Genomic DNA, 27,087 nt, shown 5'->3' on the forward strand with positions numbered 1-27,087 from the left:
TCTCTCTTTTCTTTCCTTCTTACTTTCTCTTCCCCCCCTTCTTCTCCTTCCTACTTCCTCTTCCTTTCTCCTTCTCCTCTCTTCCTCCCTTTCTTACCCTCACTCCTACTCTAATTTCCCTTCCCTTCTTTCATCCCTCTCTATTGCTGTATCCTTTTATGCATATGGACTACTCAAAGGGCTGAAAAAGTTATTTTTGACTGGTCCTCGCACTTTTGACCAGTCCTCGAACTTACGACTGTCCTCACATTTTACATTTTTGCCCTATCTTGTCACCATGGTGAAGAGAAGCAGTTGTGAAATGAGTGACACGGTTGTTAAGAATGCTACAATGGGCATGATGACCAGTCATAAGTGCGAAGACCGGTCAAAAGTGCAAGAACCTGTCATAAATCACTTTTTTCAGCCCTCTGGGTAGCCCTTTTGTGCACATGGACTACTCAGAGGGCTGAAAAAGTTATTTTTGACTGGTCCTCGCACTTTTGACCAGTCCTCGAATTTACGACTGTCCTCACATTTTACGTTTTTTGCCCTATCTTATCACCATGGTGAAGAGAAGCAGTTGTGAAATGACTGACATAGTTGTTAAGAATGCTGCACGGGCATAAATGTGAGGATGGTCATAAGTGTGAGGACCAGTCAAAAGTGCGAGGATCTGTCAGAAATGACTTTTTTCAGCCCTCTGAGTAGTCCCTATACACATAGCCATGGCCACCCGGTCACATGACCAGCTAGGCACGCCCACCCAGTCACATGACCTCCAAGCCACGCCCGCAAAATAAGCCACGCCCACAGAACTGATAGTAAAAAAATTTAGAACCCACCCCTGGTTGGGGGTCACCAAACATGAGGAACTGTATTAAAGGGTCGCGGCATTAGGAAGGTTGAGAACCACTGCTTTAACACCTTTGGGATTTAGCTGGGTGTTTCCTAGTGCTGGCAGAGGTAGGCAGGCCTCCCTGGCATCAGCAAGTAAGAAAGAGTGGCAAGCTGCTGGGCACTGAAGCAATTTGTGACAGTCTGTTCAGATGCTGCAATCAAAGCAAGGATGAGAGACATCTCGTTATTCACTTTGGGGAGCAAAATGTCTCTGCTCCTTCCCTTCCTTTTCTTCTGCGCTATTTTAAATCCCTGCCAGAAGCTTCAATCCGATGGCAAGTATTCTATCTCATTCCTTCACTCACTCACATACACATACCATGAAAGCAGATGGAACCAATCAAATAGGTGATGATGTGGCCTTGTAACAATAGACAGAGCAAAATATATCATCAACATTGCAAACAATCAACAATCTGCTTCCTCTTACGGGAAGCATTAAAAAAAAAAAAGAATGGTTTTAACTTATGTACTAACTAACACTTTCTAATCTTGTCATTAAATCTCCAGCTGGTACAGTGCAGAATAACAATTAAGGGCAAGGTCTATTCAATATTTTTTTTAAGCTGGCATTTTAACACTATAGATAGAGAAAATGAAAAGCAGGATGGCAAAAGGGATAAATGCAATTGCTCAGCCCGTTTTCTGTTTGTTTGTTTGTTTGTTTGTTTGTTTGTTTGTTTGTTTGTTTTATCCTCACCTAGCACACACCTCAAACAAATGACATGCCACTATTAGCAAGTAAGTTAGCAACATTCCCCAAAGCTGTTGTCCTCTCTACATGGGGCTCCCCTTGGGGTACACCCGGAGGCTCCAACTGGTGCAGAATGCGGCTGCGTGGGGGATTATGGGAGCGATGGGGCGCTCCCATGTGACTCTTCTCCTGCGCAAGCTGCATTGGCTTCCGGTGGACTTCCGGGTGCGCTTCAAGGTGTTGGTTATCACCTTTAAAGTGCTCCATGTCTTAGGGCTGGGATACTTACGGGACCGCCTTCTGCCACCAATTGCCTCCCACCGGCCAGTTTGCTCCCACAGAGAGGGCCTCCTCAGGGTGCCGTCAGCCAGACAATGTCGGCTGGCGACTCCCAGGGGGAGAGCCTTCTCTGTGGTGGCACCTACCCTCTGGAACAATCTACCCCCAGAGATATGAGTGATCTCCGACCTCCAGACTTTTCATCGGGCCCTAAAAACCTATTTTTTTCAGTTAGCCAGGCTGTCCTGATTTTACAGTTGGTTTTAAAATTTGATATGGATTTTAATTGAAAAGTTTTAAATTACGGGCCAAATTTATTTAATTATTTTAAATCTATTTTTAACTTTTGTGTATAAATGTTTTTATCTTGGCTGTTCACCGCCCTGACTCCGAAAGGAGAAGGGCGGTATAGAAATCTGAAAAATAAATAAATTAATTAATTAATTAATTAATTAATTAAAAAAAACCTGTCTTTTTTTAAATAAATTAATTAATTAATTAATTAATTAATTAATTAAAAAAAAACCTGTCTTTTTTCCCCACCTCACTCATCTCCCGTACAAGCAAGGGATAGCCATACCCATTTAGGGTAAATGTAACTATGGTAGGTATGATTGCAATGGGCAAATATGGTTCTGATTGCAAAGGGTGCCCTGCTGAACAAAATCGCAGGAAGTTTAAAGTCCAAAGACAAAACTAAATAGCAAGCAGTACTGGGGACATGCTGCTGCCCCATATTAGTAGACATCTAATAATCACATTGACTTGTGCTATTGTAAGAAAGTGCTGTCTTTTCTCAGCCATGAATTTGTTTGCTTTAATTAAGTATACCAAGTTTTACCATAATATCATGAGGAGGAGAAAAACTTCTCTGTATCTTGTTTTTCTAGGTGCCTAACTCTGGAATGCCTGCTGAATTCCATAGATATGGAAGTCAGAGAATCTTCCTAATATCGTACCGATTCCTTGAATCCCTTCTAATATTTATTATAGGCTCAAAAAGTCTGTTGTTTTATTGAACTGCTTTGTTAATGAAAAAGATGGGACTGGAGTCGATCACCTGGAACTAGCTTATCCTCTATTTGCTACTAAACTGCAGCATGTCTGTTCAGGATGCCTGTTGAACTGAATCCACAGACATATGTACATCTGTATCAGGGATGAAATCGAGGAGGTTCTGACAGGTTCTGGAGAACCCGTATCAGAAAGTTTGAGCAGTTTGGAGAACCGGCAAATACCACCTCTGGCTGGTCCCAGAGTGGGATGGGAATGGAGAGTTTGCAATATCCTTCCCCCAGGAGTGGGGAGGGAATGGGGATTTTGCAGCATTCTTCCTCTGCTACGCCCACCAAGCCACGCCCACAGAAATCCAAAAAAATTTTGGATTTCACCACTGATCTGTATGTATGTGTGTATGAAATACTACCATATGTTACATCCATCAAAAAGTTGATTGGTACTAGTACCTTTCTTTATAACCCTGAACTTTCCAGTGCATGAATGCTCGTCTCTGAAGTTCCTCTGGCTTTCATTCAGCCTTTTCTGAGTGCTATCATAATGACATTTTATCAGGATGTTAGAAAAGAGATCATTTCAATAAAGATTTTTCCCCCCTGAAAGACAGCAACTTTTTTTTACTTGGCCTTTTAAACAGTGATACATTTTCCTGCATCCAGTGCTAATCAAAGGCCTGCTTTAATAATGCCTTTCCTTCTCTCCTTTTATAACAAGTTTAGTTCTTATCAGTGCTGGAAAGGTTGTTAAAACATGCGCTAATAAGGTGATTCAAAGGTTTCATTCAATCACCTCAGAATTTGCTTATAATAATTTCTGCCTTGTTCGTGTTGTTTTATCTGTAACAAGGTTAATCAAGCAAAATTATTTCCTGTGAGAAAAGGTCTAATTTCACATTTGGATTGCACATATGTATTATGCGGTAGGGTGTTCCCTTCTCCATAGCCATGAATTCTAGTTTGTAAAGCTGATTGTTTATGATTTTGAGATCACAATGTTAGATCTTGGCATATAAAATGGCATAAAAAGATCACTAAATAAAGAACTTTTGATTTACACATAATTGGTTGATAGAGCTACTATCATTTCTACGACTAGAAATACTTTACTAGCAATATTTTATTTCTTTAAATATTTTTTCCATTCCAACTTCTTCTCTTCACTGCCTGCTTCCTTATATATTATTGGATTATACATCATTAGGACAGACAATGAGGTTGTCTGAATAATCACTTTATTGAGCCAAGCAAATGCTTTCTTTATACAGAATGTATTGATTATCCTGTTGACACAATAAGCAATCAAATATTTGCACATCCTTTTCCTATGTCTTTTCTCACTGCACAAGGGCAACTGTTCCTTGGAAACCTAGCTCACTGCCAACATCATAGAATTTTTTTTCCAACCCTTGGTAGCAATCTCTTCATGGTTGTTTTCTTTTGATAAAGTGTTTTCCCCTCAGCCTCTTCCTTTTTCAGGCTCATTGTGCCTCTCTTCTCTGTGACTTCTATCCTCCATGAATTCTAGACTATGTGTAAATTTTCAAGGGGTTCCATTTACAGTTCATGAACTTGCCTGCTCAAAATGCTGATTTATTTATTGTCAGAGTTCCAGTGGGCTCGTATTATAGTTAATGGACTCAATTAGTTGATCTCCTCTGCCTTCACCTTGTTTGGATGGCAGCTTTAAAGCATCTGGATGCTTTCCAACATTCTTGTGTTTAATTTGCAATGTAACAGGACAAAGGAGGCGGGCAAATAGAAAGAAAGGAGAATAAAATTACTAGCATGTCTTTCTTTCTTTCTTTCTTTCTTTCTTTCTTTCTTTCCTTCCTTCCTTCCTTCCTTCCTTCCTTCCTTCCTTCCTTCCTTCCTTCCTTCCTTCCTTCCTTGGTTGAGAGAGGAACATGAATGAGTTTGGTCACCAGTTTCAGAATCTATGAATGTTCATCTGCCATGGGATAAGGTACCCATAGAACACTGGAAAGGAAAGCATTGATTGGCTGGCTTGAAGGGTGCCAATAACCAGAATTGATTGGTCAACTTGATTAGGAAATGCTTTAGTATTTCACCCAGAGTAGACTGAATTTATTTTAAGGAGTTCTAGCCTCAATAAATCTGGAAGGCACTGGATTGAGAGAGGCAGTTTTATCTTTAGGCCAGCTGGATTGCAAGGTAAATGTAATTTTGTAAATTACTAAATTTAATTTTAGTAATATCAGGAACCCTCTCTTAAATTACCGAGCTTTACGTAGATCAAAAATAGTCATCTAGTGTAGTGTTTACTATGCTGATTGGCACTGCTCTTCTAACAGTGGGAATATATATTATTATCTGGCCTGTTTTTAAACTAGTAATGTTTAGGGTTGACCAGAAAACCTCCAGCAGGTTGAGCTATAGTAAATAAAAAACTAAGTGATGCTGGCATGGAACTCATATATCAGGTCCTAGGCTGCCTTGAACCTACAGATGCATATAAAGTGTTTTTTATTTCAAGTTTAAGGCCATTTGGCTCCGCAATAACTCTGGGTGTCTTACAATTACAAAAATTAAAAAAGAAAACAATATGTATCAAAAAAAAAAAGAATACAGCTGACCAGAAAACATGTTTTAAAAGCGGGGGGGGGGGATCAAGCCCCCAAACCTGGGAGAATAATCAACTCTTTTATGAAAAATAAAAAGTGTGGGAACATTGTCATTCTTATAGGGCAGAAATCATAACTGAGAAAGCACACTTCCTGGGTTCTTCAAGATGACACTGCTTAACTGATGGGGCCTGCAGTGCATCTACTCTAGTTGACTTCACTAGATAGGCAGAAAAATTTGGAGTAATTTCACAAGCAGGCAGGCCATATGTCTTTCTATACCTTGAAATGGATCCATAAACCAACTAGCAGCCAAGGAAGCTCACAAAGGAGGAAAGACATATGTGCATATCACTACACTGCATTACTGCCATGCTGCTCTATTCTGGATTAACTGTAGCTTCTAAGTGATCTTTAAGGGCTGCTCTGTTAGAGTGCTTTACAATGGTCCACTTGAGAGACTTGAGAGACTCTCTGAAGAGCCACTCGGTCCAGGGACAGGTGCAACTGGTGCACCAGATGAACTGTGCAAAAGTCCTCTTGACTACAGATAGCTTCTAGTTGCTTTTCAAGCAGGAACTGTGAGGACCCCAGACTGTGCATTGGTCTTGCATGGGGAAATGCAAATACAATAACTGCTTCACACTGTTTGTATAATATAAGTAGGCATTTAGGAACAAGTATCTCTTCTCATCCCATCTATTTCCTATCCAACCAGCTTTTACATATCATTTTTTTCTGTTTTATTTTTCTGTCCCTACCCATTTTTTTTCAAAGATTAAAATCCCAAGAAAATTTATCCATCAAATTTGCTTCTTTCTCTTTTTTGGTTTGCTTGAGGAAAGGAAGGGAGGGAGGGAGGGAGAGAGGAGGGCAGGCAAATTATAATACTAAATATGATTATCTGAAAAAATATGTGCAATAAAATCTGCTTCATTTATAATACTGAAATATTGACTGAAAAAAGTTGCTGTGCTAGGAAAATTCTCAATTTGAAATATGGAATATATTTTGACCATTTTTTCTTGAATAATAAGAGTCCGACAACAATAAAAGCAGCAACAACATAACAACAACGCGAGTTCCATATAATATCGCTGTAATTGTGTTAGCCCAGTATAAATCCACATGGATAAAGGTATTAATCTTGTGTATTCAGTTTAGATTAATCACTGAAGTTGTTACCAAAAATATTCTTCTTGGTTCAGAGAATGAAGTGTTCTACAAGCTTAATCATGTTTTTTGAAGGAAAACTGCAGGTTATAGAAGCAAGAATTCTAGCTTCCAAGTACTCTTTAATTTCATTATTCCTAATTATATTTGTCTGCTTTTTTTGTTTGTTTGTTTGTTTCTCTGTTCCAAGCTTCTTCTTTTTTTAGTTCTAACCAGAGATGAATAAGTGAAAACAGAATAATTGCAGGAAGAGAAGTACAATTTCTTCATGGGGAAAAGCAGTAAAATAAGAAAAACATTAGACAAGAGATTGGAGAAAAATGGATACAAAGAGAGAGGACATGCAAGCTACTTTGAAATAGAGTGAAAAGAATTAAGGTACAGAATACCACAGACATTTGATGGTTACATTAATGAAAATTATATCAAAAGGGTGCTTGATAGAATGATGAAATAAAAGAGATGCTGTATGAAGAAAGACAATAAGACATATAAGAGAATGATTGTCACAAAAAAGATGAGAATCAGAAAATATATTGCATAATATATAAGGAGAAAAATAATTGCAAAAAGATAGCTTAAGAAGGCAAGGAGTGACTAAGATTAAGAGGCACAGAAAATGCTATTTCAATTAAGATAAAGCCGAGAGGTTTGAAAGTAGGTGAAGATGGATCAGTGAAGAGACTTCAGTAGAGTAAATGAAATTAAAAATAAAAGTGTTGAAATTATTTGGTATGAAACTAAAGTGAAGGAAGAAATGCCGTAAGATGTATTTCGGAGATTTTGAATGGGAATGACACAATATGTCAAAGAGTGGAATTGAAAGAAATGCTTGTTAATATCTAAGGGGGAAATGATGAAATGGAAGACATAAATGTTGTGAAGATGTTTTTAAAATTGTCAGATACAGATGATGCAATTGAAGAAATATTAAAATATGAATGTGGTTTCCTAATGGAATGACTATGCAATATGCTAATATGTTTGGTCTAACTAGAAACAAGGAGACTGAGTTCTAATCCCACCTTAGGCAAAAAAGCCAGCTGGGTTACTTTCGGCCAGTCGCTCTCTCTTAGCCCAACCCAACCCACAGAGTTGAGGGTTAGAATTAGGTGTGTTGGTTGGGAGGATGTACTGTATGTACAAGTACTTTTCTATCTTATCTCAAAACTTAAAATGGACACCTAACATCAAAAACTTCATCAAAAAAGCACAACAAAGAATGTTTTTTCTGCGTCAACTCAGAAAGCTCAAACTGCCCAAGGAGCTGCTGATTCCGTTCTACAGAGAAATTATTGAGTCTGTCATCTGCACCTCCGTAACTGTCTGGTTTGGCTCTGCAACCATACAAGACAGACACAGATGTCAGAGGATAATTAGACCTGCAGAAAAAACAATTGCTACCAACCTGCTTTCCATTGAGGACCTGTATACTGCACGAGTCAAAAAGAGGGCTGTGAAAATATCTACAGACCCTCACATACTGGACATAAATTGTTTCAACTTCTACCCTCAAAACGACACTATAGGGCACTGCACACCAAAACAACTAGACACAAAGACAGTTTTTTCCCGAATGCCATCACTCTGCTAAACAACTATTCCCACAGTAGGTGAAAGCCATGGGAACTATAGAATTGGCTTTCACCAGTTGTGCCAATATGATGTTTCCAATAAACTGTTGTTTGAGGAACTGGCCTGCCTCAGAGTTCTCCTTCCTATGGATTTATTACTTGGGATGCTGACAACACTGCTTTGAGCTCCTGAACAAAAAGTGAGATATGCAGTAAATCCAGGGATGAAATGCTCCCGGTTCGGACTGGATCGCCCGATCTGGTAGTGATGGAGGCGGGTAGTTTGGAGAACCGATAGCAAAAATCCCTGCCCCCCCATGCCCAGCTGAGCTGCGCGATCATTAGAGGCTTTTTTTTATTTTTAAAAGCATTTTTTCTACAACCTCTTTGGCAGAAAAAATGCTTTTAAAAGTAAAAAGAAAAAGCTTCTGATGATCGGGCGGCTCAGCTGGGATTGTCAGAGGCTTTTAAAAGCATTTTTTCTACAACCTCTTCAGCCCAACTGAGTTGCCTGATCAGCAGGGCTTTTTTTCTTTTAAAAGCCTCTGACTGATCCCAGCTGAGTTGCCTGATTGGCGGAGGCTTTTAAAAGAAAAAAAGTGCGCAGAGATGGATAAACTCGATGGTACGATTGGCTGGAGAAAAGGAAAATAAAACAGAACTAGACAAAAAGAAAGAAAGAAAGGAAATAGTGAAATAGGAATTGAGTACTAAATAAGAAAAATACTAAATACTAAATAAGAAAACAATAAACCCAAAAGAGAATTCAAGATATCATTATATAAGTAAAGGTGTAGAGATATATATAGAGCAGTGGTTCTCAACCTGTGGGTCGGGACCCCTTTGGGGGTCGAATGACCCTTTCACAGGGGTCGCCTAAGACCATCGGAAAACACATATTTTCAATGGTTTTAGGAATAATTTTATGGTTGGGGGTCACCACAACATGAGGAACTATATTAAAGGGTCGCAGCATTAGGAAGGTTGAGAACCACTGATATAGAGCAATATAGTTTACCAATGTGATTATCTAAAATACAAGTCGTAAGACTTGATACATGTTTACGTGTTGTGTATATCGTATTGTCATATTTGTGTTTGTATGTTTTCTTTTTTTTAATCAAAATAAAAAATTTATTAAAAAAAAGGCATTTTTTTACACCTCTTCGCCGAAGAGGTTTTAAAAGTAAAAAAAAAAAAAAAAGTTGGCCATGCCCACCCAGTCACATTACCACCCCCCCAACAAGCCACACCCACAGAACCGGTAATAACAAATTTTAGATTTCACCACTGAGTAAATCTAACAAATACACACGCAAACAAAAATGTCTGTATGTAAAGATCTGCCTCTTCCCATTATTATTATTGTATTAATATATTGGGAGAAACTTCAAAATTGGTACTGAATGAATGTGGCTGGAATAAAAAAGTTTATTTACGAGATAAAATGTATATAGAGATGTTCTTCTCAGTAAGAATGACTGCAGACCAAATCACAAAACATATCTATGAAGAAAGAGCAAACATGTCAAAAGGAAGGTAAAAATAAAACAACTGGAATTGAATGGAGTTGATGAGAGACATGAGAAATTTATAATAGAAAATGAAATATATTTAATAATTTCTACTCCAATCATGTTTGACTCTGAGCAGTTTACAGATCCCCCAAAGAGTACTAAGATTAAAATTAATACTTAGCCACATAACAATAAAATGTCGTCTGTCTCATCAGGTGTTTTCAGCTGTGTGGAACTGTTTTAACTCATTACTCCAGTGAGATTAGATTTCATTACTTGGCCCTTTACTTTCTTCTTACATCTTCTGCTGGGGTCTCTGACTTTCAGACTTTCCTCCGTTCAGTTATCATATCTACACTGAGAATGTTCAGGTTTATTTATTCCAGCTTAAGACAATATGGTCTTGAAGTACAAGATGGGAGGCAAATAAATATGATAAAATAAATAAATAAGTATAGTGCCAGTCAGTCCACGAGTAGTGGACTTTCCAATGGTCTACAAGGAGTTATACATACATGTATGCACAGATTCCATGTGGCTTGTCAACCTGATCCTTGCCCATTAGCAGTTGGCACCAGTGATGGGGTGAAATTCACCCCCCCCCCAACTCCAGTGGTGGGATTCAGCCAGTTCGCACCACTTCGGGAGAACCGGTTGTTAACTTTCTGAGCAGTTTGGTGAACTGATTGTTGGAAGAAATTCATTAAGGCAGAGAACTGGTTGTTAAATTATTTGAATCCCACCACTGCCCCACTTCCATATAATATATGTAGAAGACAATGTTTCATGTGAAAGAATGACATGTACATGGACTTTCATGTTTGAGAAAGAAGGGGATTTGAGTTAGATACATTTGAGTTCTTACAGTTGTCTGAAAATTACCATCAAATCACAACCACATTTGTCTGCTATCACACACTTATTTACACACAGATACAGAGAAGCGAGCAAAATCTACTGAAAAACCTCACATAACATTGGATCATAACATTTGTTATCTAACTTTTTTTTCTCTGATACCATAATTCAAACATGTGGATCTATGGCATGGATTCACAAGATTTTACATGGGAACTGTTTAAAATTGCTGTCAGAGATCTGTAGAATCTCTGTAGAACAAGGCATAACAAATAGTTTTGTACCATATAAGCAATGCAGACTTTATTCACTCATGTATAATATTGTGGATTTACAAGTCAGGTTTCTAATAGTCATTTGGGTCCATCTTGATTAGGGAAGAACATGTACAAGATGTATAGGTCTTCCAATCACTTTACAATAAACATATGCCAGTGATGAAATCACCACAAATGCATTCCTACAAGGCATATGCTTATGCAGGTAATTGACAGGTATTTATTTGTGAGGAAAATCAAGTGAAGATTTGCAAATATTCACTTTAAGTAGGATGGTGCAAAAATTAAGTAGAATTGGAATGATCTTGCCTTAAACAGAAATTTGAGAGATTGAACAATTTTTATTAAATATTTGTATTTAGATGTACAGTAGATCTAGTGAAAGGAAAGATCTAGTGAATTACTAATGTTTTCTGATTCCCCCCCCCACTTTTAATGACTCTTTAATTGGGGTAGAGTTCAGGGGACTTAATGGGGCTGAGCGTTTACTGGCTGGGTGCTCTTCTTGATGCCTATGTGGAGTTCAGAGCAGATATTTTCTCTTTGAGACTAGGTAAACATGTCACCGCTTAGGGCTGAGTTCTCAACCTTCCAAATGGGAGTTGAGCATCTTCATCTCTAGGCCACTGTGCAGCGATAAATTTAAGACTAAAAGTGGGATGGGGGTGGGGGGAAACCCTGGCCTTATTATGCTGTTGCTACTTTGATGTAGTTCACCTTTGTCCAAAGGGATGTTATGGTCCTATGGTGAGCCAACAATAAAAACTATGCCTAAAAGTCTTTTGAGAAAGGATAACTATTTACTGGATCCATAATGCAACAAAGTTGGGATCATAGTTCTGTTATTATAACTTATCACTTTGAACTATGGTCTCTATTTTTTTTTAAGATACTAATCTTCTTTGCTCATTTTATTAGATTTATACCCACCTTTCATTCCAGAGCTCAATGTAAGAAGGGCACTCCCTCATATTTGTCCCTCAAGAAAACCCTGGAAAGTAGACTAGGCTAAGAAAAAACAATGGGGTCGAAGTCACCCATCTGTGGCTGCAGAGGGATGAGAATCTCAGTTTCTCCACTCCTAGACCAACACCTTAAACACTATATCAATAAAATATTTAGTATTTTAAGTATACCCAGCAACTTTCTGTGACTTTTTCTATTATACATGGGGAAGACTATCATTTTTTATTTACCAGAAAGTTTTCCCTTCTTTTAAAAATAAATAAATTTTCTTCAGCCTGAAGAAAATGTGAAACCCTTGTTTTGAAATGTATGAAGTGCGCTGCTCAGGATTATATTTGTAGAATAATGCTGCCTTAGATATACATACTGTAGATAGATATACCTGCTTGTGCATATGCACAGACAAGGAAGGAGAAGGAAAGTGCTGTGTGCAGTATTTTATAATAGTGCCAACACTATTATATAGTAATAGTGTTGGCAATATAATAATAGTGTTTGGCACTAATAATTGCTGTTTGGCATCACTTTTATAAGAATTGTCACAGAACAAATGTGCAATAGATTGTTGATGTTTCAAACAGAGGATATAGCCTCTAAATACATTGCCCAAACTTTACAAGGGAAGGAATGCATTTTAAATTATTTGTAATCAGTAAGGTATTTCCTCAAAGGAACACTGACTCTTGGCTAATGTTGCAGGTAAGAAAACCAACAGGAAGGAGTTTGGAAAAGTCAACATCCTTCTGCCAAATATGACAAAAAGATGACAGTATAATATGTCATCTGCCAAATATGACAAAAAGCTGACATTATTTTAGGTTTGCTAACCTTAAAACTGTTTTCTATACAGACATATTTTCCTTGTATTATACTGTATGTGATCTTTTTGTTCAAAAAACTGCTTCACTCATTGAGTTTATACAAATCCCAAGTTTCTTTATTATCACAAATAATTTTTGAAATAACCTCAGATTAATGAATGATGATGAGGCATGAGAGAGAGAAGGTTTACAGAACAAATGTTATTATTCTTCAGATGCTGGCCTCTTAATTTCAAATGCTGAGACTGCTGGTAGATATAACTCACCACCCAGTTTCATATTTTAGTTCTTCATGAATCAGAATGCCTCTATGACACAAACACAGAGAAACAAACAAACAATGGATGATTTAAATTTCAGAGCAACATAGTGAGAAATAGCTTGTTATCAAAGAAAGCTGATATTTCTATTCAAAATATTTACATTTCAAGCTGGTTTGGATTAAAACAATGAAAGAATTTTTAAAAAGCCTTTCCAATACACAGGAACTAGCATTTAAAGTATTGCTTGAAGACAATTACTTATTAGTACTGTAGTGATTCTAAGGAGGAGGAAGAGGAGGAGGAGGAGGAGGAGGAGAGGAGGAGGGGAGAAGAAGGAGAAGGAGAAGGAGAAGGAGAAGGAGAAGGAGAAGGAGGAGGAGGAGGAGGAGGAGGAGGAGGAGGAGGAGGAGGAGGAGGAGGAGGAGGAGGAGGAGGAGGAGGAGGATATTCACAACATTGATTTTTAAAGTTTGATGTGGGTCCTTTTACTAGATAAATAGTACTAAGCCAAAAATGCTTGCTCAAGAAGTTGCATCTCAGTCCAATCATGTACACCTAAATATCAGTGAAGTCTATTATGATACTTTAAAGACTAGCCACATTATTAAGGCATTAAGCATTCATGGAATATACCCCATTTCAGCAATGTATGAAGTATTTTTTCAGGGATAGAAACACATCCATGGTTACCAGGGGGATTATAAATAGTAAGATCACAGTGCACACCATTCTGTGTGTGCACCATTCTGTGTGTGTGTGAGTGTGTGTGTGTGTGAGAGAGAGAGAGAGAGAGAGAGCGAGAGAGAGAGAGAGAATGTATGTATATATATGCTTTTCTAATTTATAAAAAAATATTCACATCATATTTGCATACTTTAAGAGCTATCATGTATTCATAAAAGCACTATAAAAGGCAGCAAAAAAGCTTTCATACATTGAAGGCCTTTTTTCTATTGTTAAAATCTCACTTTTTTTCAGTCTGTGGATTAACTGTAACTAATAGGAACAAAAAATAATGTTTTTAGACTTACTATTAGGGCCAGTTTGGACTAAATAGGCATTGGCCAAGGATGCCAAAGCATAGTGAGTACAATGCTCTCCCTTTCGGAATCATTCTAAAAATGCAAATATTTGAATCATTGATATAGTTATCCTTAGTCTGAGGGAAAGAAAAAGAAAATTCCTTCCTTCCTTCCCTCCCTTCTCTGATTTTGCCAGCATAAATCAAGCCATATTACAACTGACCAATTTCCTCTTTTCATTGACCTACATCAGTTCTAGTTTTTTACTCAGTCTTATTATTCCAATCTTTTGCCTTAAGCCTTATTAGTATCTTCATATCTTTGCAAAATAGTTTTCTCTCATCTGCTATAAACATGGGTTTTGGTCATAAATTTCATCCTAACATACATGTAAACCATCCTTTATGATCTTCATGCATGTGTACTTAACAAAAATGAAGCATGTTAGTCGGAGTGCCATGAAAGTTGCAGTGTTTCAGATAAACTCTGGTTTCCGTGCTGCCGCATTTCCAAAATGACATATAATCCCATTCATTTCTCCTCAAAAGTGCCAAATATCTGAGCATCAAGCCTTTCTATAGGAAGTTTGGTGTCCACCAAAACTTCAAATCTTTACCCACTCATTGATTGCTTACGAAGTGTCTTCTTTATGGCTTTCGACGTCTACCTCTGGAAGGACACACTCTCTACAGCCAACCAGACAGTCTTCCTGTCCTGGTTCACATAAAGATATGTAGCATTTCTATGCAAAGTTCAATGTAAAAACTGTGGGCTAGTTAAAATAGCAATAACTAGTGGGTCTGACTGGGTTCACCCTTTGCACTACATCCAAAGGAGGTTTGATGGGTTTTGGCTTGCACAATCTATGAACCCAAGTAATGAATAAACTGTGGTTTAGTATAATGTGCAAACCTGGTCAATATCTTCTTGGCTTCATGTTAAACTAATTTAACTTCTGTGGTCAGTCTTCATGGCTGTTGCAAACTGGTCATATCTGATCCTTTCTACAGTTGTAGTTATTGGACTTTATCATAATTCTTGGCTTCACTGTTAGCATGTATGTCAGACATACATGCTATACACCTCTGTGAATATATAAAACCACAAGTTTTATGTTGTAAATCCACAAGTCTTAAAGTTGCCAAGTTTGGAGACCCCTGTCCAATGGTGAAATCCAAATTTTTTACTACCGGTTCTGTGGGCATGGCTTGGTGGGTGTGGTGTGGCTTGGTGGGCATGGCAGGGGAAGGATACTGCAAAATCTCCATTTCCACCCCACTCCAGGGGAAGGATACTGCAAAATCCCCATTCCCTCCCCACTCCTAGGGAAAGATATTGCAAAATCTCCATTCCCTCCCCACTCTGGGGCCAGGCAGAGGTTGTATTTGCAGGTTCTCCGAACTACTCAAAATTTCTGCTACCAGTTCTCGGAACTAATCAAAATTTCTGCTACCAGTTCTCCAGAACCTGTCAGAACCTGCTGGATTTCATCCCTGCCCCTGTCCTAAATTTTATAAGCACACTCTCAATTATGAAATACTAGTTATTGAAAGCTAATGGTAAAATAAAGAGGATAAATTATGTCATCACAAAAAAGCAGGATCCAAAATGAAAGAATTCATATGGGCAGAATAGATAGAAATGGCTCTTGTAAGATGATGCCTGCCATCTGCTGGCATTGTATGATGAGGCGTACGTGTTGCAGCAAAAGAGATGATCTCTTCCAAGTGAAGGAATGCCTAGGAGCCATGATGTTAATATCTTAAAAACAAAGTTCTGGTATTGGGTGGTGAGAAACTAAAGAAACAAATATTTATTTTTAAAGAAACATTTATAATCTATACTGTAACAAAGCACATCTAATTGATAAACTAAAGAACTTTATGGCAGGTCTAAAAGTCCAGATTCTAATGGGCAAGAAAACCTACTTTTTCTAGTTAATGGGGCAACAGTTGGAGTCCAACATAATTTGGAGCCCCAGACATTCTTCTACCTTGGTTTTGGCTTAGCCCTTTTTGTTGTTGTTAATAATACAAATTATTTAATCTATTTTTTTTTGTGGGGGGAGGGATTTTTTTTTAATCCAATCATTTAGAATAAGTCCTTACAAAAGTGGCCAGGAAGAATATGTTTTCATGCCATTGATGTTTATTATCCTAAGCCTTCTCCATGTATATTGACTTTTATTAGTCATCAAGACTAATTGACTTATTACCATTTATTACTTTGTTTTATTTTATGCTGAGTCATTTTTATTAAAAGTGTTTAATTGATGCTGAAGACTATTACACCATGCTTTTTTATTATTATTATTCAGAGGAAAGCTGTCATTTGGGGCCCAGGGCACAAATGTTGAGACCATGCGGTTGGCACGCTGACACAATTATTTTTATTTTATTGTATTTTATTATTCATGGCTGGTCATTAAAAAAAAAAAAACATTACCAGAAGGTGAATTTGATCAAAGGCTGAGAATGATCACAACCATCTTAGTGGGGGGTTTTTTGGAGCCCAAAAATATTCCTGCGAATAAACCTACCACAAGGCTGTGCTTTTATTTTATAGTATACCAGGTTTCTTTTTAAGTTTTCAATTAAAAAAAAAATTAAAATGTCAGTCAGGACAAAGAGCCTTCCAAGCAACAAAGGAGCTATGCTATCTGAGAAGTATTAGTGCCCACGAGCGCAACGTTGCCTATCTCTACATCAAAGAATCAAAGAAAACTAATTGCGGTACCAAAGCGGCATTAACAGCGATCTTTTGGGTACTCTTTGCCAGAGCATCACAACTGAGCCTTGCTCTGACTACATGCAGCAACGGGGAGGGCGGGGGGGGGGCGAAGGACTACAATTCCCAGTATGCCTCTCAAAAGTTGCACGAACACAAAAGGAGGAGGGAGCTGAGAACGATGAAGCGTCGCGCCGGAGAAACTGGAGAAGAGTGTGCGCATGCGGCAAGAACCGTCGGAGAGAACTGTCCACGCAGGAACCCCTATTCTCAAAGAAGGCTTACGCCAGTCTTTGGCCCATTCCCTCCCCATGAGGAGCAGGCGGCACGCGATTTGCGCACCGTTGTTGTGAATGGGGGAGAAGGCGGGGTGCTCCTACTCCGTCTGTGTGTGTATGTGTGTGTGTGTGCGCGCGCGAGCGTGTGTGGCGGTAGTGGTGGCGGCAGCGGCGGGAGGAGGATGATGTCAGCCTGCGAATGTCAACAATGTAGCGATTGAGGCGAGTAGGCGGCGTTCCTTTGGGAAGAGCGCGAGCCACGGGGAGAGTCCGCGCAGCCGACAGAACGGGGGCTGCAGGAGCAGTCGACGAGCCGCCGCCTTGCGCAGAGACGGTCCCCGAAGCGCTCCCGCGACAGAGCAATTTCTGCCTGGCTCCCCTTCCCGCCCCCCACTCTCTCTCTTTCTCCCCTCACCCTTCTTGCTGCTGCAGCCTCCGCCTCCTCCTCCTCCTTTCTCCTCTAGTTTCCCTCTTCCACCTCCCCGCCCCCTCCCTTTTATATGCATATGTGTTACTTTCCCCCCTCCCTTTCCCCCCTTTTTTCTCTGCAAGACTTTGCCTCGGGAAGCAGCAGCTGGGTTTGTTTTTGGTCGCTGCTGCTCCTGCTGGTTTGTTGCAAAGCAATCGGCTTGTGACTCTTCCGATGCCCATTTTCGCCAGCACCACCTCGGCAAACCAGAGCCCTCAAAAAGAAGATTGGGGTCGCGCTTTCGCCACCCGGGCTCTCTTCGCCCCTTTCGAAAACACTGGCGGGAAACGCGCGGAGGCAGCGAAAGTTACGGTGCTAGAGGTGAGCCTCCCTCTTCCCTCTTGTCCCGTTTCCCGGTTTCCTTCCCCCCCCCCTTTCTGAAGGCTGGAGGTGAAGTTTGGTGTGTCCTGGGTTCCTGATTTCGCTTTGTGTGTGTGTGTGTGTCAGGAACACAAACACACATACAGACAGACAGGCAGGCACAGTTTTGGCTTGTCGGGAGATGCGCCTGGGTCAAAGAGAGGAGCACGCTTGCATTGCTGGACGTGGCTTGGAAAATGCTGCCACGCTTTGGCCGGTGCGGCTGAGGTCGCCAGCCCCGCTGCGGACGGTTCGACCGGCGCCGATTTAGTCTTTACTAGCGAACCTAACGGAAGTGTAGCTTTTATAGGGGATTGGGGAGGAACACAGTGGTGGGTTGGTGTGTGTGTGGAGTGGGAGAGCGGATTACGGCGGGTCAGTTTTAATTGCATTAAAGCTTCTATCTATCCCGTCGCGCTGGAGTAAAAGTGATGAGTGAGAGTAGTGGAAGCCGAGGAGAGCGAGAGGGATGGCTGTTTTGAAGGAGCTGCAGAAGGAGGAGCTCAGAATAGTAAGTCTGGCATCAGAAGGAATGGGGTGTGTGGGGGGGGGGTGGGGGCTGTCAGAGAGACCGCTCCCTCCCCCCCCCCACCCCCAGCAGCTGTCAGGTTGCGAAGCCCTTTTATCCAGCAGGGAGGGAGGAAGAGGACGCTAGCTAGCTACCATTGCAAACAAATGGGAACCGGTCGTTTTACGCTCCTGCCTTTTGGTGCCTTGTTAGTTTGGTCCTTCTATCTGGAGGACTTCAGCAACGGCGTGATGGGTCTGGGAAGGGGTAGGAAAAGCTCACCGTACCTTAAGGCACAAGTTGCAATAAAGAAAGGGGCTGGTGTGTTAAGGGAACTGCTCAGATTCCTTTTGGCGTTGGCTAGAATAATAGGGGCGGCTGGGGGAGAAGGAAGGATGGGGGAAAGAGTGTGTTTTGTTTATTACTCAGTCAGGATGGCTAAATGCTTCCTGTCAGATAACCCATTCAAGCTATCCTGCACAGGCAAAGGCACATAAAGCCAGCTTCATTATTTCGGGGGCTTCGATCCCAGTTCTCCCATTAGATTTTCCTATTCACATTCTGAGATTCATTGTGATGTGGGTCTGGTCAGTGCTGAGTGCCTTCATTACACACACACACACACACACACTTCATGGGAAGGTGAGGTTACAATGCTCTACTACACCTTCCTGTGTGTTTATAAAGACTGATTGCTTTTTGGAGCTTGTTTATTGTTATCCTCTATTCATTCTTTCCCTTGGCAAGTGTGTGTGTTTGTTTGTAAGCACGTTTACTCAGACATCGCCACTGATTGCTAAGTTTTTGATGAATTGATTAGTTACACGAACTGAGCTGCAAAGTGATTTTAATTAAAGGAAGCATCTTTGTGAAGAGAATAGGTGGGTACTTCTTGTCTTACAATAAGCAGTCTTTAGTTTTTAATTGTGGTTTCTCTATCACCTTAATCTGTTGAGTTGCACGGCAAAGGGTAATTACTTCCCACTGCAATATCTTCCTTGCCTCATGGGATATTTGAAGAAGATAATGCCTAATGAAAGACTTTGCCTTTCCCCCACTGACTCAGGTATAAGGTGAGAGATGTTAACTACAATGATTTTCCCAGATTATTACAAATGTAACATATAAACCACATAGCTAACTCTAATGCCTGTTATGAAGTATGCTAAATATGAAACCATGATTCTCTTTTTGTGGAACAGGTTATTTTTGTAATATGGCGGCTGTCTTTTTAAAAATGCTTTTAAGTGAAGTTTGAAAGAATTCATCAGGCTTTCAATGATGAAAGTCCACACAAATCTGGAATAAACTTTTAAACTGAGGCAACAGTTGGAAACACATTTTTTAGAAAATTATATTGAAAAGCAATTGTGAGCTGTAGTATTTGCAAGCTAACATGTTGTAGCATTTAAAGACAGGCTAAAGTCCATACATTGGACAGCACATTGAAGTCTTATGCAAATTTACTTAGAAGACTCCTGGAGTCTAGTAAATTAATGCCCTTAGTTTAGGGAATATTTTTGTACTAGTAGATACCTGGATTGATTTTACTAGGAGACAAGTAAAACTAGAAGCTAAAGTGGAAGCATTAACAATGAACATTAACTTCAGTCTTTGGGGCACATAAATGTGAAAGTAAGAATCATTGGAAGAGACGCTGAAATGTGCAAAAATCAAAGGCAAAAAGAGCACAGGGTAGCTGGATAATAGAGTTGATGACAGAAATATTCAAAAACTCAATTCTTGACAGGCTTGGTGAAGTTATATCCATTGGATCTCAAGGAGTTGGAACTGATTGTATAGCAATAAAGAGACATTTGGAATGTTGTGGAAACTCTTACAAAATTGCTGCTATGACAAGGCTTGTTGTCAGGCTAAGCTCAAGGATGGCAAAGAATAATAATTCAGTTCTTTATTTGCTTACGCACAGAATCTTGCCAGATTTAACCCTTACTACTCTCAACCTAAAGGATATATAGCCTGGGAGATTTTAGGGAGTGGCTATCCTAACTCTCTTCCTCTGTATCCTATCCAGTTCTGGGCTGGGCTGCCTGTTGTCCCTCTCCCCTTTCTGGAATATGTTCCACCCGCTTCCTGTGAAACTGCTGGTTCATACCCGCTCCTTCTCCATGGGCACCATCTCTTACACTTGTGCCCAGTTGCACAGAACACACACAAAAAAAACATATTACACTAGAGTAGCTTTTCCTTACCATCGTCTTTGTGCTCCAGTTGGTGGCTTTCTACTACCACCAACTTTGACTTGGTGAATTTGCTTGCTAACAAAATCCAAAGCTACAGTTGCCCAGCATCTGAATGTTCTTCATATGTCTGTGGACTTGTGCAAAGTGCAGAGGCATTCCTGTAACTAAATGGAGTGTCAGAAGCCGAGATTTTATTTTACATCATGCCACCTCTTTATTGTAAGTTTTCAGAAGATGGGTCAAAAAGTTTGGTGGGTACTAAGTGAGATGTCTATGCACACAGAGTCGAATAAGCCATTGCATTACCTACTCTTTGTCTTCCTATGCAATGCTTTTTACTGTCTGCTGAATCTAGAATCCTGTGTGCATTTATCTGCGACTGAACCTGTTTGGACTTAATTCTGAGTAAATATTATATTGGACTATAAAGATCCTAAGCTACAGATCTATAGTTTCTTTGTGCTCTATAAAAATAAGAATTTAATATAAACTTATAGAATATATTTAATATAAAATATACTTATATGGAATATACTTAATAAAATACAGATATAGTTCCCATGTAATACAATGATGAAAAAACCGAGGTACTGATTAGGTGGATGTTTTGCTTCTAAGTAGCCATGGGATCTTTCAGAGTAATACTAAACTTTGATTAGCATTACCTCAATGAGTTAGCTGAACATATTGGGCATGTCCTCTCCCTAATCATGGTAATCATCTGTCCCCTCAGTTGACAAGAACTGGACACAGGGGAACATACTCTATCACTAAGCAATGCTATTGTTAAGCATGTTAGGCAAATCCCATGTAGTCATTAAGTGTGATGTCAAGTGATTGCCATTTGTGACTACCTGCCGGGCTTCCCATTAACTTTGCTTATTGTTGAAGATTAATAATGGTGATCATATGACTGCAGGACACTAATGGCTGCAACATAGGTCCTCATTCAGCATAACTTTGGTTGATGAACGAATGGCTGTTAACCAAGGACTACCTGTGTGTTCAAGGGATAATTGTTCCATTTTAAAGCAGAAGTGTTCTTTGTAGTATATTTAAAAATCAGAATGCTATTTAATTGAAGTTAAAACTTTAAACAAGCCAGAACCATCCTTGCTTAATTTGAAAACCATAATTTAAATTTGGGGTAAAATTTTGCAATTCCCAGGTGGGATACAGTGTTTGATGTAGATGTGCAGGTGCCCATAGTTACTTTGCTATTTGGTTTCCCACTCCATAGTTATTGACATTTCTAAAAGCCTCAGTTCCTGAAAGGCCCCCTACCCACCCATCATAGAATCATCTGAGTGCAAAACCTCTAGAGTGTCTGCAGCTCAGGGATCTGTAATTGAGAGTGCTCTGTAATCCTACTGGAAAGTCTTGCAAGAACAAGGCCTTTTAAGAAAACAGCTGCCCAAAATTTAGCCATAAAATCCTTTGAAGGCATGACTACCGAAAGCAACTGCAAAATTTGTAGGTAAGGAACAGGCTGAGAAGAGTAAGTGAGGATAGAGACTTTATCTACCTCAATTCTCAATTTTATATGCAAACGTGTATGAATGAATCAGTACACATGTTTCCCCGAAAATAAGAGTGCGTCTTATTTTATTTTGGGCCCCATGGCGCGTGTCTTATTTTTTTCCCATGTATAGGAGGCCCACTTCTTCTGTTTGCTCATGGCGAGGCAGAGGCCACATGGTGTGCTAGTGCTGCTGCTGTGAGGCAGGGGTGGAGCTGCCCCTCGCACCGGCTTACCTCAAGGCCCCCATGCCCTGACACCTACCTTGTGGCTGTGGCACCACCACTCGGCCTCCTGCTCTGTTGCAGCCATGAGCAAGCAGAAGAAGTAGGCTGGCACCTGCTGCACATGGTTGTTGGTGCTGCTGCCGCAAAGCCGGTGTCAGGGTGTGGATGGCCTGGCTGCGGGGTCCCTGAGGTAAGCTGGTATGGGACATATGGGGTAGCTCCACTTTCACCCCACTGTGCCTCTTGGCCATGGCACTACGAGCAACCAGACAGAATGGGCAGCTGGCTGGCTGCGCAGGCTCTTAAGTAGGGCTTATTTTGCAGGTAGGGCTCATATTGGGTGCATGTGTAAAAACATGCTAGGTCTTATTTTTGGGATAGGTCTTATTTTCGGGGAAACAGGATATTTACCCATGGTCCTAGGCATATGACCCTTAAGATCAACCAGCCTGAATTTAAACATAAATTGTAGTTTAAATTGTAGTTTTTTTAAAAAAAAAAATATTTTGAATTCCTTGACATGAATCTCTTGTTAAATCCACTGTTTTTACAATTTTTTTTTATTAGTTTTAAAACATTTGAAATTGTTCCTCCCATTTGAAAGTCATTCATGTATCTTTTTGATATGGGAATATAATTTTATTTGTATGGGAATTGATACTACAATAGCATTTTGGATAGTTGCATACACCTGTGTAAATTCATGTGAGGATTTTAAGACAATCTTTATTATAAAATGCTAGGATATTTTATAGTAGTGAAATAAAGTATGGCAAAACACTTTTTTTTTTCAAAGAATGCTGTCATTACTAGAAGGCATTCACATCTGCCTCACATTTAAAAACTTCCTCTTAGTAAAATCAGAAATCAGGTGTTGCGTTGGAAATTTTGGATACTTAATATCAACATTGTTAAACAGAAGGGTGTTTTAAAAAACCTCACTGCATTATAAGCGTGGGAATAAGAGTTTGGATTGATTGTTTGTATCCTGAGTTTTGAGGATAACTTGTTTTGTGACATGCTTCCTTTTCTCAAGCTGCACAAATAGTGCCTTCAGCAATGGTGTGAAGATGTTGGGTGTTTTCAGTTGAGCTCCATTGATGAGCTACAGTACAGAAATGCAAACAACATTTGCGATAAAAATCTAGCTCTAATTAATGTTTGGAAAGTATAGGCGGGAAAGACAGGTTGAGGACTGGAAGAATGACTCCATGCTACTGCTTGTCACTAGATAGATGTGTGGGAAATTTTACAGTGCAATCCAGTGCATGCTTACTCACTTCCAGCAAAGTGTTATAAAATCACAGCAATCTAAAAGAGGAACGTATGTTAATTAAACGTTTTCTTAAGATGGAGTAATGAGTGCAAATAGAATGTTTGATGCTTTCTCAAGTCAAGTGAAGTTAACAGCACCTGCTTCTGTAAGAGTTTTCAAGTTTTCAGATTTAAATTTGCTGTATATAGAAATAGTGTATATGAACTCAGAAATAAATGTAACTATGTATTGTATTTTAAATATTGCTGAAAATCCTATCTTTATTTTCACATGTCCAACGTTGGGATTGGAGTGCCTTTTTTAAATACCACTGCCTATCCAGTATGTCATAGCAAAAAAAAAAAAAAAGATTTTTAAACCGAGGGGTAAAAAGTAAAAAAAAAAAATGTTACTGATATGGCTGTGTGAGTTTGCATGAACTTTCGTGTTTAGAGAAAAGCATTGTGAACTTCTGTGTGCCTAAAATATATCTTTGATATTTCTATTTTGCCTGCACTGGTATTTCTCACTTTAGATTGCTCAATTAGGCAACAGGGTTTAGAGCTGAACTTTCCCATTTTGGAATTGTACACCCAAATTCTTTGATATTTCAAATTGATGTCTAATTAGCTTTATTCACCACCAGCATAGCCATCTCGTCTTTCTCGCTGGCTCAAAAAAATGATTTTCCAGACATCAGAGTCACAAGGATTCTGAAGCCTAAGGAACTTGATTCCTGAAGATTTGGGTACCAGGATCAAGAACTTGACCAATGTTTTTTGACCTGTTAGAGCTAGCTTTTGGGGAAACTGAATACTATGCAAAGTTTCAGGTCTTGTTATATTGCCAGTGAGCACTTCAAGAATATAGCTAACAGCAATCTCACTTACTGTTAGTATGAGCAGTGGTCACTTTCATAATTAATTGTGAGTTTGTTTGTATAATTAACTAAATTAAATCCCAAGAGACATTAGGTGGTATAAGAATATTCTGACAGGGAAAAAGACTAAAATATATTTAAAAAGAAAAGGCCAATCCCCCCTCCTCCAAAAGAGAGATGTGAATTACAAAGCAGCTCAGGCAGAAAGCATTGTGGAACAATTATTTTAACTGGTTATGGAATGCTAGAAAAAAGGGCCTTTATGAAACTACTAGTGTTAAATTTATTATCATTTTGTTCCTCTATATTTGGTTCTTGTTTGTCCTTACACACCGATATACAAAGCAGCATCATAACTTCATAAAAATAATGCAGATCACTGGCTAGATATAGTATTAGATATTCAGATGCACCACATTGTTGGTTTATTTTCACATGAGAAATTTTGCAAATATTTGATTCTGTAGTAGGAAATTCGCTAGGCATTGTATATTAATATGAATAAAAATGTGAGTGGGAAGTGTGAGTATTTAGACCATGTGTTTAGATGCTATGTTTGAAGTACAGGAGTTGTTAGAACTAATCTAACAACTGCTTTCTATAGATTATAGATGGTATGGAAATATGATTATCATTTGGCAAATGTCTGCATGGGAAATGTATTTGCCAAACTCAGTTGAGGAGGTTTACATGTTAATATTTCCTAATGCACATCTGCTAAAGGTTAATAATAAAGGATGGGAAGTGTTAAGATTCCAAGATAAGGCAAGATATAGTATCTCATGAATTGAACATTTTTTAAACTCTTTTCTGGTATGTTTTCTTGGAGGATATTCCTGATTTATTGCACCCAGAAGTGCCTCATGGGTAGCACAGTAGCCGTAATATAAGTTTCAGACAGCTGTCTCCCAGCAGAGCCACACCAGTGGTTCTAAGGGGAGTGTGTTTGCTGAAAATCCCACCTGATTGTTGAATGAGACCAAATGTGGCATCACTGCACGCGCTAACTGTTGAGTAGAGTAACTATAATATCTAATGTTGATAATATTAAAATGATGCAAAGTCCCTGAAAAAGGTCAAAAAGTGAACAAATTATGCATCCTGAGATCTATAATACAAATGCTCCAAGGAAAAATAGAATTTTCTGCGATATATTTTAAATATGAGATTGGTTACTTTTCTCCATTTCTTCTAGTAGACAGATGTATGATTTCCAACACACACACACACACACACACACACACACACACACACACACACACAGAGTCCCCAAAATTTTAAAGCTTCAAATAACATTAAGAATTTTGGATCACCTGCTAAGTGTACATAAAGGGATTAAGAAGGGTTGAGTCACTCTTTAGTCTTCCCCTTTCAAAAACTCAGTAGGTCAGAACCTGGAGCAGTTGACTTATTCAAAAGGTTTAAGTGGTAACTGAGAGTTTCCTTGCCCTTTTATTTTTTTAAAAATAACATTAAAGCCTTCATTTACCAATAGCTGTTGCCTGACTGCCTAAATGAATGGTCGTCTTTTCTTAGAAATATGGAGCATTTTTAAAAAACACAGAAAAAAGACATTTTTAAAAACTTGACCATGTAAGTCAAAACCTGCCCTCACATCATTTTTTTAATTGTTCGTATGACAGATCCTAGCCCAAATTTATTCTGTTCAAAATCCTCATAGGAGTAAAATGTTTGTTCCCACCAGAATTCCAGACAGACTTTGACTTAATTCGAAGCACGGCATCAGTTTGCTTTGCATTATTGAAAGATTTTATTATTATTATTTTTGCTATATCATACTAAGTAATGTTGAAGATAATGTTTCAGTATGTAATGTTTTATATCCTTTATGAATCTGCTGGTATGTCTTCTGATCAGCCAAGCCTTCCTTCAAATATAATGACTAATCTGGAAGTAGCCTGCAATAATAATTAGCACCATGAGTTTTGCTAGGAAACTGATATGGGTGTTTCAATATTGTTCCAGAGTGTTTTTTCCAGAAAGTCCAGGTGCCTCTTAAAAAAGCACCTTTGAGACAACCATGACCTGGATGATTGAGAATCTTCATAGGGTGTTTCAATAGTTGAAATTAATATGTTAGCAATATTGATATAGAAATAGAAATAGAATAACAGAGTTGGAAGGGACCTTGGAGGTCTTCTAGTCCAACCCCCTTCCCAGGCAGGAAATCCTACACCACTTCAGACAAATGGTTATCCAATATCTTCTTAAAAACTTCCAGTGTTGGAGCATTTACAACTTCTGGAGGCAAGTTGTTCCACTTATTAATTGTTCTAACTGTCAGGAAATTTCTCTTTAGTTCTAAGTTGCTTCTCTCCTTGATTAGTTTCCACCCATTGCTTCTTGTTCTACCCTCAGGTGCTTTGGAGAATAGTTTGACTCCTTCTTCTTTGTGGCAAACCCTGAGATATATTTCCTATTAGTTTATGTCAGACACAGTAACAGATTATTCTGGATAATTCAAATTTCCCATCTTTCCATTCTAAAATCTGATTAAAGTTTGCCACATCTGTAATAATGTTTACTCAGCAGTTGCAAAATGTGGCCATTGTTTCGTGTACAGAGTATCCTCCTCCTCCTCCTCCTCCTCCTCCTTTGGCAGCTGCATGAACTAAGTATCCATATTGAAGCTTGCTTCAACAAAATGTAAAATTAATGAGTTTAGCCAGCTGAGTTGCAGCATACTCATTCTGCTTTCTAGTTAGACTGAAGCATTT

Source organism: Pituophis catenifer, unplaced genomic scaffold (genome assembly GCF_029215685.1).
Source record: "Pituophis catenifer annectens isolate HBS135680 unplaced genomic scaffold, rPitCat1.0.hap2 SCAF_1, whole genome shotgun sequence".
In the NCBI taxonomy this organism is placed as follows: Eukaryota; Metazoa; Chordata; class Lepidosauria; order Squamata; family Colubridae; genus Pituophis; species Pituophis catenifer.